The sequence below is a fragment of the Medicago sativa genome, chromosome 4 (genome assembly GCF_051527215.1).
Source record: "Medicago sativa cultivar Bolivia chromosome 4, Bolivia_mono, whole genome shotgun sequence".
NCBI lineage: Eukaryota > Viridiplantae > Streptophyta > Magnoliopsida > Fabales > Fabaceae > Medicago > Medicago sativa.
The window spans coordinates 26,425,427-26,440,653 of record NC_140752.1 but is presented as its reverse complement, the minus strand read 5'-3'; the positions used below and the strand labels follow the sequence as shown (position 1 = coordinate 26,440,653).

The following is a 15,227-nucleotide window of genomic DNA, read 5'->3' as shown; positions in this document are numbered from 1 at the left end:
TTTAAGGGGGTTACTTTTACTATAAATATAAACCTTGTATCAGATGAAACACAGAGTAGAAAACAGGGTTTAGAAGCCAACATAAAAACTAGGGTTTATAGAGAATTCTCTTGGCAATAACACTAGGGTTGGGATTGTTTTGATTCACCTTGAACAAAGCACTATTAGGAGTGAGTCTCTTGGTCACGGGAAGAGGCTGGGACTTTGGGTAGAATTAGGTTTGAAGACTGATTCTTGTAACCCTCTGACATCTCTTTGTAAAGAAACTCATATCATTATAGTGGAACGGAGAGCTGCTCTCTCCCCCAGAGTAGGTCATCATTAGACCGAACTGGGTAAACAGATCCTTGTGTTTTCTCTCTCTCTCTCTCTCTCTCTCTCTCTCTCTCTCTCTCTCTCTCTCTCTCTCTCTCTCTCCTCTCTTGCTGTTTATTTTTGTTTGAATTATTTTTGTCATACGCTTCAATTGATTGCTTGGTATTAATTTGCTCCACACATCAAGTTTATTATTGGTGTGGTTTTCACAACGAATCCGCAACAATTGGCGCCCACCGTGGGGCAAAGGTCAAATCAATAACCAGGTATCATGGGTTCGAAGTGGGATATTGAAAAGTTTACCGGTAGTAACGACTTCGGGTTGTGGAAGGTAAAGATGAGGGCAATTCTAATTCAACAAAAGTGTGTTGAAGCATTGAAGGGAGAAGCATAAATGCCTGCGCATCTGACACCTGTAGAGAAGACAGAGATGAATGATAAAGCGGTCAGTGCTATCATTCTGTGTCTTGGTGATAAGGTGTTGAGAGAGGTATCAAGGGAGACTACTGCTCTGTCTATGTGGAATAAACTTGATTCATTGTATATGACCAAGTCCTTGGCACATAGACAATGTCTGAAACAACAACTCTACTTTTACCGAATGGTGGAGTCAAAACCTATAATGGAGCAACTGACGGAATTCAATAAGATTATTGATGATTTGGCGAACATAGATGTAAATCTGGAAGATGAGGATAAAGCCTTATACCTACTGTGTGCTTTACCTAGGTCCTTTGAGAATTTCAAGGATACTATGTTTTATGGCAAAGAGGGCACTATCACTTTGGAGGAAGTTCAAGCAGCTTTGAGAACCAAAGAGTTAACCAAGTTCAAAGAGTTAAAGGTTGATGGTAGTGGAGAAGGCTTGAATGTCTCAAGGGGGAGAAGTGAAAACAGAGGAAAGGGGAAAGACAAGAATTCCAGATCAAAGTTTAGGTCAAAGGGTGGTGATAATAAAAACAAGTACAAATGTTTTATTTGTCACAACTATGGTCACTTCAAGAAAGATTGTCCGGAGAGAAAGGGCAATGGAAGTGGTAATCCATCCGTTCAGATTGCAAGTGAAGAGGAAGGTTATGAGAGTGCTGGAGCACTAACTGTGACAAGTTGGTAACCTGAAAAGGGCTGGGTCTTGGACTCTGGATGCTCTTATCACATCTGTCCGAGAAAGGAGTACTTTGAAACATTGGAGCTGAAAGAAGGTGGATTTGTTCGCCTTGGTAATAATAAGGCTTGCATGATTCAAGGTATGGGTACTATCCGTCTCAAAATGTTTGATGACCGTGATTTCCTTTTGAAGGATGTGAGGTATATTCCTGAACTTAAGAGAAATTTAATATCTATAAGCATGTTTGATGGTCTAGGATATTGTACTAGAATTGAACGTGGTATGATGAGAATTTCTCATGGTGCATTAGTTATAGCTAAAGGGTCTAAAATACATGGTTTATATATTTTAGATGGTTCCACTGTTATAGGTCATGCATCGGTTGCTAGTGTAGACACTCTGGGCATAACTAAACTGTGCCATTTGAGGTTAGGGCATGTCAGTGAGAGGGGTTTAGTTGAGCTAGCTAAACAAGGTTTGCTAGGGAATGAAAAATTGAACAAACTAGATTTATGTGATAATTGCACATTAGGCAAACAACACAAGTGAAGTTTGGGGGGGGGGGGGGTGTGTGCATAAATCTAGTAGGCCTTTTGAGTATGTTCATTCGGATCTTTGGGGTCCAGCATCAGTTAAAACTCATGGGGGAGGTTCATATTTCATGTCTATTATTGATGATTATTCTAAAGGGTATGGGTTTACATTCTGAAGAATAAAAGTGACGCCTTTGAAAAATTTAAAGAATGGCATACACTTATAGAAAATCAAATTGGAACTAAACTGAAAGTGTTGAGAACTGAAAATGGCCTGGAGTTTGTTTCAGAGCAGTTTAATGAGTTTTGCAGGAAAAAAGGTATAAAGAGGCATAGAACCGTAGCATACACACCTCAACAGAATGGTCTTGCTGAAAGAATGAACAGGACCTTATTGGAGCGTGTGAGGTGTATGATGTTGGGAGCTGGATTGTCCAAGAGTTTCTGAGGAGAAGCTGTTAGTATTGCAGCATATTTGATTAACAGATGTCCATCAACAGGGATAGATCTCAAAACACCTATGGAGGTTTGGAGTGGGAGACCGGCAGACTACTCTAATTTGAAAGTTTTTGGAGCTTTAGCATTTGCTCATGTGAGACAAGACAAGCTTGATGCTAGAGCTGTGAAGTGTATTTTCATGGGTTATCCAGAAGGTGTGAAAGGTTACAAACTATGGAAGATGGAACCTGGAGGATCAAAATTTATTATAAGCAGGGATGTTACTTTTGATGAGACCCGCATGGGGATGAAGTGCAAAGACCTAGATACAAGCTCAGAAACGGGGATAGAGAAAATTCAGTTTGAGGTGAAGCCTACCACTGATGAAAGGGAAGAGGAGGATGAGACTCCAATACCTGATGAGAGTGAAGGCCAAGAAACAATTGATCCTGACTATCAGCTAGCAAGAGATAGGCAAAGGAGAAAAATTAATCCACCTGATAGATACAGTTATGCTGACCTCATATCTTATGCTTTGAATGCAGCTGAAGAATTGCAAGACTCGGAACCAAAGAACTTCAGGGAAGAATTAGAAAGCAATGAAATCAAGGACTGGCTGAAGTCAATGAATGAGGAGATACTTTCATTGGAAAAGAACCAGACTTGGAAACTTGTTTCATTACCTAAGAATCAAAGGGTAGTGGGAAGCAAGTGGGTGTTTAAGAAGAAAGAAGGTATACCAGGGGTCGAAGCACTAAGGTATAAGGCAAGACTTGTAGCAAAGGGTTTTACTCAGGTGGAAGGGATTAATTACAATGAAATATTTTCACCGGTGGTAAAACATTGTTCTATAAGGGTACTTATGGCGATTGTTAACATGTATGATCTTGAGTTAGAACAAATGGATGTGAAGACCGCATTTCTACATGGAGAGTTGGAAGAAACTATCTATATGCAACAACCAGAAGGTTTCATGGAAGATAATACAAAAGTGTGTTTGTTGAAGAAATCTTTGTATGGGTTGAAGCAAAGTCCAAGGCAGTGGTATCGTCGGTTTGATGAGTTCCTTATAAAGGCTGGTTTTGTGAGAAGCAACTATGATAGTTGTGTTTACATGATGAGAAGAAATGAGAAAGTCATTCTCTACCTTCTCCTTTATGTAGATGATATTCTTATGGCAAGTTCTGAAATGCAAGAGATTCAGAAGCTCAAGAAATGATTGAATGATGAATTTGAGATGAAGGATCTTGGTAATGCAAAGAGGATACTTGGTATGGATATCATAAGGGACCGAAACAAAGGTGAGCTGTTCTTATCTCAGCAAGGTTACTTGAGGAAAGTGGTGGAGCGATTCAGAATGAAAGATTTTAAAGTCGTTGGCACTCCTCTTCGTCATCACACAAAGTTGTCTATAAAGCAGTGTCCTCAATCCAATGAAGAGAAAAGGAAGATGGAGGGTACTCCCTATGCAAGTGGGGTTGGAAGCATCATGTATGGTATGGTTTGTAGTAGACCAGACTTATCCTATGCAATAAGTGTGATAAGTCGGTTTATGGCAAATCCGGGTCAAGTGCACTGGCAAGCTTTGAAGTGGGTTCTGAGATACTTGAATGGGACTTTGAAAGGAGGTCTGAAGTATACAAGTTCACAACCAGGAAGGGATGCTTTGGAAGGATATGTGGATGCGGACTATGCAGGTAATGTAGACACTAGAAAATCTTTGTCCGGATTTGTGTTTACATTGTTCGGTACAACATTAACTTGGAAGGAAAATCAACAATCAGTTGTAGCTCTTTCAACAACTCAAGCAGAGTACATAGCCCTTGTTGAAGTGGTCAAGGAAGCCATTTGGTTGAAAGGTATGATTGGAGAAATGGGGATTAGTCAAGGGTGTGTGAAGATATATTGTGAGTGTCATTCATTTGGCAAATCATCTGGTCTAGCATGAAAGAACAAAACACATTGACATTCGTTTGCACTTTGTTAGAGACATGATTGAGTCAAAGGAGATCATGGTGGAGAAAGTGGCATCGGAAGACAATTCAGCAGACATGTTCACCAAATCATTACCAAGATCAAGATTCAAACATTGCTTGGACTTGATTAACTTCATTGAAGAATAGATGAAGGTTGGAGAGAGCAGCAAGGTGATTGATGGATAAATTGGCATCATCACTGATTTGAAGTCAAGGTGTAGAATTGTAAGAGTTAACTTAAAATCAGGTTCAGAAATCAGGAGCAACGTGCCACGATCAGAAGCAACGTGCCACGATTGGTGGTTTCAGATCCTGAGGCAAGCACTGGAAAAATCGTGCCACGATGGAATCGTAACGTGGCACGATGGTACGCTGAAGGAAATAAAGAAAACGTATTTTTCAGTGGAGATTTGTTCCATATTTTAAGGGGGTTACTTTTACTATAAATATAAACCTTGTATCAGATGAAACACAGAGTAGAAAATAGGGTTTAGAAGCCAACATAAAAACTAGGGTTTATAGAGAATTCTCTTGGCAATAACACTAGGGTTGGGATTGTTTTGATTCACCTTGAACAAAGCACTATTAGGAGTGAGTCTCTTGGTCACGGGAAGAGGCTGGGACTTTGGGTAGAATTAGGTTTGAAGACTGATTTTTGTAACCCTCTGACATCTCTTTGTAAAGAAACTCATATCATTATAGTGGAACGGAGAGCTGCTCTCTCCCCCAGAGTAGGTCATCATTAGACCGAACTGGGTAAACAGATCCTTGTGTTTTCTCTCTCTCTCTCTCTCTCTCTCTCTCTCTCTCTCTCTGTCTCTGTCTCTCTCTCTCTCTCTCTCTCTCTCTCTCTCTCTCTCCTCTCTTGTTGTTTATTTTTGTTTGAATTATTTTTGTCATACGCTTCAATTGATTGCTTGGTATTAATTTGCTCCACCCATCAAGTTTATTATTGGTGTGGTTTTCACAACGAATCCGCAACAGTGATGGTCATAAAATGCCTCCTCCTAAACAAATTTGAGGAAGAAGGTATTGTAAATTTCATAATACTTTTGGAAAAACACACTAACCCTTGTGTTCGTTTCACGGATAAAATACATAAAGAAATTGGAGACGGACACTTAGTCTTCGAAGATAAAGTAAAACTACCTATGAAAGTCGATGAAGATCCTTTTCAAGTGTTGTCTAACTACATAAATGCCTGAAATTTGTATGGTGGAAGTTACTCTGAAAGAAGACCAAATTTCTGAACAATATGCTAATGAAAAGGTATATCCGGGTTCTAATATTTTCATGCTCAAAGTTGTCTTTGTAAAGTATGAAGATAATGATTTAGTGATTGAGAAATTTAAAGAAGAAACTTAGAATAAAATTTACCCTAAGGTCGTGGATACTTTATTGGAGTTTTTGCAGTGGAAATGTAATAAGAATTGAGAGGTGATACTTTGTCCTAGATGCAAAAGACTAATGTTACAATTAGTCTATTGTGCAAGAATTATCCAAAAGGTAGTGAAAACAAAAATCAATTATATCGTAAGGTTGACTAGAGTTAAAAGTTTAAAGCTACCTACTCAACATAATTCAAGCTGAAGAGATTGTTGATAAGAGACATGCAGAGGATGACTTTGCTGATGTAACTATGGATAAAAATAAAATGTGATGGTGCAACTACTTCTAGAGCCACTTCATATGGTGGCATTATTAGAAACTATTATGGCCAATTATTGCTGGTAACTCTTTAATTTCCGAGCTATGTGGGATAATGAGAACTTTGGAGCCGCATAAACAAAGCAATTACACTGCCGACCTATGGTTGGAGTTTGATTCTGAAGGTGAGAAAAACACAAGAAGGGGGGTTGAATTGTGTTTTTGAAAATTCTTCGTTTCTCTAAAAACTGAACACACTGGTCAGAAGCTAAGTGAGACAGCTTCTGAAGTGAGAATCAGAATCTAAATGCAGCGGAATAAACAGAGAGAGAAGAAGAACGACACAAAGCAATTTTACTGGTTCCTTCCACAAACCGGAAGTAGTCCAGTCCCCCTTGCACTTCCAAGGAGATTTCACTAAGAGTAATATCTGATTACAATTGCTCAAGCACACAAGCAAGAGACTTCCTTTGCTCAAGCACACAAGCAAGAGACTTCATATGCTCAAGAACACAATGAAGAGACTTTCTGCTCAAGCACAACTGCAAGAGACTTCTATCTAAACAAAATTACACAGAAAATTGTTTAAGGTTGAACACTTGATATACAATCAGAGGTGCTCACAATACAAATCAGATACAGACTCAATGACCTAAGAATTTCTAAGATATGAATTTGATACACAGAAATTCGAAGTGAATGCAAAACAATTTCAGCAGAGGTTTGACACTTGTAAAAATGTTGAGAGTCTGTTGTTCCGCATTACCAAATCTCTAAGTCTTCACTCCTTTATATAGAGGTGTGAAAGAGACGTTGTGAAATTGCCAGCACATCAAAGAGTCGTTGTTGAAGCTTGATCTTTCACCAATGAACTTTTGCCTGATTTGGTTGTTGTCCTATGAAGAACCAATTTGAAATCCATTCCTTATCCAAAGGAACATATATGCAGGCGAAACCGTATTCTGGAGCTGTTTTCTTGTCTTGTAGCGTGGACACAAAACAGAGTAGTGGAGAAGGTGGTTGTACAGTTCGTACAAAGTACAATGTCAACGCTTTTATCCAAAATTGCAAACCCATGCCTTCAAACACCTTTGAAATGACCGTTGCAAAATTCCACTAATCTTTTGTTGTGTTTTCGAATCCAATAGACAGCTTTTGCAGTGATGATTCTTCAATCCTTGAATCTTTGCAAATCCAGTTGATCTTCAGCTTCTGGTGAAATGGATTCTGATGAGGCAACTTCTGATAATACAACTTCTGATATTGTGGCTTCTGGACCTCTTGTCTTCAGTAGCACTAATCTTCAGGAGCACTATACTTTCTTCAGAAGCGCTTTTTCTCTTCAGTAGCACGTTGCCTTCAGGAGCATCCAAGCTTCAAAATTTTGTTGTTTCCTTTGCTCTTTATTTGCTCATTCAGAACCAATAAATGATGTAACTTTTTAATTATGGTTCTGTACACTTGAACAAATATTAGCTAGTCCAATTTACAATTTTTAATACCTTGTTATCATCAAAACTCTTTAAGGTTCATTGTTAAACACATTTTGTTCCAACAATCTCCCCCTTTTTGATGATGACAAACAATAGTATTTAAAATTGATCAATTGTTGTTAATCTAATTAACAAGTTGACTTTGGGGTTCTGAGGATTGTACGCTCAGAATCTGAGGTTTGTAAGCTCAAACTCCCCCTGAGTCTGATAGTCTTTAAGGTGAGGTTTGTAAGCTCCCCCTAAGTTCTATCCAGGTTAATTAAATTCATTTTAGCGCTTAAAAAAATATCAGAGCACAATTGAAAGAATTAACTTGTAGAAAAGAAGAATGGTTCAATTAATTTTATTTGAAATTTGATACTCCTTCTTTCGTTCATAGCTTATACCCTTAAGGTAAAAAAAATGATAGAAGTTTTTCAAAATAATTTTCAAATATTATTAATGGGGCTCAGAGCCTTTAAATATTATCACATATACTCCCCCTTTTGTCATTATCAAAAAAAACATAAAAGACAAAAAGATTTGAGAAAGACTCAAACATGAAGAGAGTATAACAAAAATCAGAACCTATTATCTTATCAACAATATAATCAGAGCAAGAATGACTGAATAAATCAAGGCAATGTATATGTATATGAACAAAGATATCCAAGCATATGTGAATCAGAATCAGCTAAGCAGTCAGAACCATTAAGCACTCAGAAACATTAAGAAGTAAAACAAGAGAGTCTCAGAAGCAATAACTAAAGATCTAAAACAAACAACAAACAAAAGAAAACACTAAGGTGTGCAACTAAGGGTGGGTTTGTTGTTGTTTCTTCATCTTCTCCATTTCTTCCGTTTGCTTCTGCAACAGTTCTTCAAGGTATTGTTGCCTCTGGAGAAGAGCCTGTTCCCTTGCTCTAGCTTCTTGCTGCTGCTGTGCCATCTGTTGCCTCAGAAGCTTGAACATCCTTGAGTCTCTGGTCAAGTAGTCCATCTCTGAGAAGAATGGCTTATTTGCCAGAAGCAGTCTTGGACTTCTCACTCTGAGACTTTGCTTCAGATTTTCCATTAACCTTCTGACTGAAGCTTGCTTGATTCTGATGAACTTGTCTTTGACAGCCCTTATCACTTCATTAGCTCTCTCTTGAAGTAATGCCCACGCTTCTTCATATGCATTGGTGAGATCAATTGTCCTTCTTTGATCCACCAGATCATGCATTTCAGAAAGGACTTTGAGTAGCTCAACGTCAAAATCTCCAGATTCCAGGGTGTTAGGGGGTGGTTGTTCAAGAGTTTCTAGATCAGAATCACTAAGGACAAGGTCTTGAACAGGGCTAGAAGCTGGAATGGTGATGTGTTGAGATGGAGTTGAGGATGATGGCTGGTCATAAGCAATGTGTGTGGTTGAGGTTGAGGCTTGGACATTGACTTGAGAATTATCAATATCCATGGGTGTTGGGTTGGGCAAGGTTTGCTCTGTTTGATGGTTGAGTTGGGGTTCAGTAACAGTTTCAGCTGGAGTTTGTTGTGATGAAGTTGATGTTTGAGTGTTGGGTTGGGGGTCAATGTGAGTTACTGGTGATTGTTGATGAGGGGGTGATGTGGGTTTGTGTGGTTCAGGTGTTTGATGATGGGGGCTTTCTGAAACAACTTTATCAGAAGCAGCTGCTTCTGGAGTTGTCTCAGAGGCTTTTTCTGATGTTGGTTCAACATCCTCTAGAGGAATCATGTTGAGTGGTTGAATGTTAAGAGGTTGAGGGTGATGGCGAAGAATAGTATCAATGACTTTTTCTCTCTACTCAGCCATTTCAGCCAACTTCTGATTGATTATATGACCAACTGGTTCATACGAGCTTGACTGAGAGGGCTTTTTGTTGGTTTTGGTTGATGTTGGATGGCTTTTTACTGGTTTTCGAAGAAGTTGAGCTATGGGTTTATCATCATCAAAGTCTGATGATGATGGGGATGCGGAATCTGATGATATATTGACTACCTCTTCTGGTTTAGACTCAGAGTCCTTCTTAGCAGATTCACTTTCCATCAACATCAGTTGCTTAGCTTCTGAAACTGCAGACTCTTGTAGCTCAGATGCAATTTCCAAGACTTTTTCAGCTTCTGCCTTCTTCCTTTGTAAATCCTTCAAAGTCAAATCAGAAGCAGCTTCAGCTTTCTGGGTAACATGAGGAAAATCCTTTATCCTCCTTACAGCTTGCTTCCTTTTCTTCTTTGGTATTGTAGGTTGATCAAGAGCAATACCCATATCCATCATCAACTTTGAGTCCATATCTTCAGCAGCTTTTTCAATTGATGTCATTCCAGACCCACCAATTTCAAGCTTATCAGAAATGACTTTAGCCTTCTTCGCAGATTTTTCAACCTCCATATATTCTTCCTTAGTCATCTTCCTTTTTGACTTTCTGCCTCTGACTCGTGGCAGAGCACCGCCATACATTTCCTCAGGTACATCCTCCAATCTGATGACTTCGTTGGTTGCCTCAAAGTGCTCCTTGATGAAGTACATCTGCACATCAAGAGGATCCTGCTTGTAGATAGGTGGAAAATCTTTCATGAGATCAGACATGACATGAGATACACTAAGGTCAGTGTCACGCTCGATGACCTTGGTGATCAGCTTCATATTCTTGAGAGTTTGAGCATTTATGAATGCTCCAGTCTTAGCATCAAGTAGCTCATCTGTGAAGGCTTGAGAGCTGCTTAAATTGTCCAGAATACCTCATTGATAGAATATCTCTGATAAGAGTCTTCCATAAGGAACCCACGGTTTATTCAGCAGCTGACTCTGTTTCAGATACTCTATCAGGTACTTGAACATGTATTTGGGCACGTTCACCTTTTCCTTCTTGATGAAGTGCTGGAGAAAGACTTTCTGTGCTAAATTTGATTTTTCACATCCACCACGTGGTAGTAAGTTCCCATTCTGAATCTTCAGAAGCAACTTAGTTTCCATGCCCAAATCAGCATACTTCCATTCCTTTGGAGAATTGTATATCACCATTTTAGCTCTTGCTTTCCAGATGCGTTCTTCATCAGTACTGGAAAGATCAATTCCAGAGTAATTTCTGGAAGCTTCTAGACCAAGAACAGCTTCTATATGCCACTGTGTGATTCTCACTGGAATACCACATATACTTGACCTGATTTCATCTCCAGTAAATGGCTCAAGTCCCATTTCTTCTCTAAATTTCCCTTCCAGTATTGGATAGAGCAGAACCATATGGCTTTCTTCAGCTTTTGATGCTTCTTTGTTATAAATCTTTGCTCTAACCCAAAAATGTCTGACCAGTGCTTCGTATGTTGGTCCATTCAACATCTTGAAGTATTGCATGAGTCCTTGCTCTTCATAGTAGCTTCTGATCCAACACTTATGAAAAACCAATGATTCAAAATCGACTGGATTCTCTATCTGAACCTGTAAATCCCATTCTTCCAATTTCATGCTTCTTCCTCTGTAGTTATATTCAGGGATCATTCGTGCAGTGGATTCTGAGACTTCTCGTTGCGAGCTTGATGATGCCATTGATGATGATTGAAGATTTGAAGAAGATGAAGATTTTAGGGTTCTAGGGTTGAGAGAATGCGCTTACTTCGCAATAACAGGTTTGAGAGCAAATGTGTTTGTTGTGAGTGAGTAGTGTGTGAATTGACAAAGTGTTAAGAGTAAAACGATTGCAATTCAAAAGAGACAAACAAACATAACATTAATGACTAATTGGGGGCGCGTGAAAATACTTTCAAAGCTATTGAATCATCATTGCCCTTTTAAGTTATACACAAATACAGATAGGCCACATCAGAAACTCTCAGAGTAACTACCAAGTTAGTGGGCCAGAAGTTACCATAAAAAGTAACTCCCACCGTTTCCACTAACTCTACTATTCATAAGCATAAAATCCAGCTTCTGGACTTTAGACGCTGACGTCATCATCAGAAGCGAGTTTTCCTCAGAACCTCAGTAAAGAGCTTCTGATGAACTACTGCTTCTGAACTGACTTCAGAACCTAAAATCCTATTCAGGAGCAAGCAAACTTTAATCAGACACGTAGTGCATGTTCAAATTTTTCTTTATAAAATCAAAGCTTTCAACAGTTAAAGGTTTAGTAAATATATCAGCCCATTGATTCTCAGTATCAATGAATTGTATATCTAAAATTCCTTTTTGAACATAATCTCTGATAAAATGGTGTTTGATTTCAATGTGCTTAGCTCTTGAATGCAAAATTGGATTTTTAGACAAACAAATAGCAGCAGTATTATCACAATAAATGGGAATACTGTTAGCAATTATCTGATAGTCTTCCAACTGATGTTTCATCCAAAGTAGTTGTGTACAACAACTTGCAGCTGAAATGTATTCTGCTTCTGCTGTAGACATAGCAATAGTTGTTTGTCTTTTGCTAGCCCAGGATATAAGATTATCACCCAGAAATTGACAATTGCCACTGGTTGACTTTCTTTCAATCCTATCACCAGCATAATCAGCATCACGGAATCCAATTAGCTTATAATCTAAGGATTTCCTATAGAGAAGTCCAAGATTAGTTGTTCCCTTCAAATACCTGAAGATTCTCTTGATAGCAGTCATATGAGATTCTCTAGGATCTCATTGGAATCTTGCACACAAGCATACACTGAATAAAATATCTGGCCTAGATGCAGTGAGATATAACAAAGAACCAATCATACCTCTGTACAACTTCTGATCTACTTTAGCTCCTTCATCTTCTTTGCTTAAGGTGCGCGTAGGGTGCATTGGAGTGTTCATCACTTTACAATCTTCAAGCTTGAACTTCTTCAGAAGCTCCTTTGTATATTTTGATTGATGAACATAGACTCCATCTTTGCATTGGTTGATTTGAATGCCAAGGAAGAACTTCAGCTCTCCCATCATGCTCATTTCAAATTCATCCTGCATCAACTTAGAAAATTCCTTGCAAAGAGATGCATTAGTAGAACCAAATATTATATCATCAACATATATTTGCACAACAAGAATATCTTTCCCAAGGGTCCTTCTGAAGAGTGTTGTATCAACCTGCATCTTTTAAAATCATTTTTGATTAAGAAATTACTTAGTCTATCATACCAACCTCTGGGAGCTTGTTTCAAGCCATATAGTGATTTCTTCAGTTTAAAAACATGGTCAGGACATTTAATATCCTCAAATCCAGGAGGTTGCTTAACATACACTTCTTCTTCAATGACACCATTAAGCAAAGCACTTTTGACATCCATCTGATATAATACTATGCCATGATTAACTGCATAAGACAGAAGTAACCTGATTGCTTCCAATCTTGCAACTGGAGCAAATGTTTCAGTGTAATCAATGCCTTCTTGTTGACTATACCCTTGTGCAACAAGTCTGGCTTTGTTTCTCGTTACTTCTCCTTGCTCTTTCAACTTGTTTCTGAATACCCATTTTGTTCCAATAATGTTCTTGTGCTGAGGTTTGGGTACCAGATCCCACACATCATTTCTTTGAAATTGATTCAACTCTTCTTGCATAGCTAAGATCCATCCATCATCTGAAAGTGCTTCATCAACTGTTGTAGGTTCAATCATTGAGATTAGTCCAATCATTGATTCTTCTTGTCTAAAGTAAGATCTTGTTCTTCTTGGACTATCTTTGTTTCCAATGATTAGCTCCTCAGGATGTGAAGACTTGTGCTTGAATGTGTTTCTGGGAGGATCTGCTTGATGTGAGCCATCTTGGGCTTCATCAGAAGCAGATTCATCTTGCGCTTCTGATGTGGGTTCAGCTTCTGGACTTTCTTCAGATTCAGCTATCTGATCAGGTTCTGGAGTAGCTTCAGGAACCTGTATCTCTGCAAAACTTTCACCTTGCTTTGAAGTTTTATCTTCAAGCTCTTTGTCATCAAATTTAACGTGCATAGATTCTTCAACACAGAGTGTTTCTGAATTGTACACTCTGTATGCCTTTGACCTTTTAGAGTAACCTACAAAGATTCCTCTTTGGGCCTTGGCATCAAATTTCTTTAGGTAGAGCTTGTTATTCAAAATGTAACATGTACATCCAAATTGATGAAAGTAAGAGATATTGGGTTTTCTTCCTTTAAAGAGTTCATATGCTGTTTTCTCCAAAATAGGTCTGATATAGATCCTGTTTTGAACATAACATTCTGTATTCACTGCTTCTGCCTAAAAATGTTTTGGTAAATCGTTTTCATGAATCATGGTTCTGGCCATTTCTTGTAAAGTTCTATTCTTTCTCTCTACAACCCCATTTTGTTGTGGAGTTCTAGGAGAAGAGAATTCATAGACAATTCCATGTTTTTCACAAAAAGCTTCAAATGACTCATTTTCAAATTCTCTACCATGATCACTTCTGACTTTCAAAATTTTTGATTCTTTTTCAGATTGAATTTGAGTGCAGAAACTATTGAATACATCACAAGCAACATCTTTACTCTTTATGAATTTTACCCAAGTCCATCTGCTGTAATCATCAACAATGACTAATCCATATTTACTTCCATATAAGGATGCAGTACTAACTGGTCCAAACAAATCAATATGGAGTAGTTCTAAGGGTCTGGAAGTTGAAACAATGTCTTTGGTTTTAAAAGATGATTTCACAATTTTCCCTCTCTGACATGCACCACAAAGTGCATCTGAATGATAGTCAATGTCTGGTAGGCCTTTGACAAGTTGTAACTTACTAAACTTAGAGATTAATCTCCAGTTAGCATGTCCCAACCTTCTGTGCCACATCCACTTCTTATCATTCACTGATAGAAGGCAAAATACCTTCTGATCAGTCAGTTCAGAAAAATTGATTTTGTAGACATTGTCAACCCTCTTTCCCTTGAACACAATGGATTTGTCTTCCTTGTTGATTACTGTACAGTTGGTTTTCTCAAAAAGCACATCATAACCATTATCACAAAATTGACTAATGCTCAAAAGGTTATGTTCAAGACCATCTACCAACCATACTTTATTAATTGAGGTAGAGGAATTACCAATAGTTCCTGTACCTATGATCTTGCCTGACTGGTTGCCTCCAAACTTCACATTTCCTCCCTCTTTCATTGTTAGGCTGAGGAACATGGACTTCTCTCCTGTCATGTGTCTTGAGCAACCGTTGTCTAGGTACCATGATCTTTGCTTTGGCACTGCTCTTAGACATACCTGCATCATTGACATTTTTAGATTTAGGTACCCATTGTTCTATGGGTCCTGGAAGGTTAGTACTTAAGGCTTTACTCTTCACTTCTTGTACCTTGTGCTGTGAGTTGGGTTGCTTCTGATTAACCATCACCTTAGGTTTTGGTACTTCAGAAGCAGTAACTGTCTTCTTCTGAAACTTAGACTTCAGAACCTCAGATTTTGGTTTCACCAGACTCTGAGGAATAGGTTCTGATCTTTTCAGGATCCTAACCTTTGAAGTCTTGGAATCAGATTTGATCATAGCCATTAACTTAGAGTTCTTTGGCTTTGAAGTAATCTTAGCCTTAGAACTAGAAGCTTCAGGTTCTGATTGAACAACAGTTTCCAACTCAGCACCTTCTGGTACGAAGAAGGTTTTCAGACCTTCCTTGATGCATTCACAACAAGATTTTAGATTGGTTTTCTCAAGTTTCACTTCTGGAAAACCAATTCCTCTGCCATTGTTCTTGTAAATGCTATAAATCATAGAAGCCACTCTGCTTCTGTCAATGCCAGATATGATAAAATCTTCAAGAGCAAT

The 15,227-nt window shown here is 38.4% G+C and overlaps 1 pseudogene; it reads left to right on the top strand.

The window, feature by feature from the left end:
- The first annotated feature begins 3,631 nt into the window (after positions 1-3,631).
- Positions 3,632-4,342, top strand: LOC146927334 (secreted RxLR effector protein 161 pseudogene; annotated as a pseudogene).
- The last annotated feature ends 10,885 nt before the right edge of the window (positions 4,343-15,227 follow it).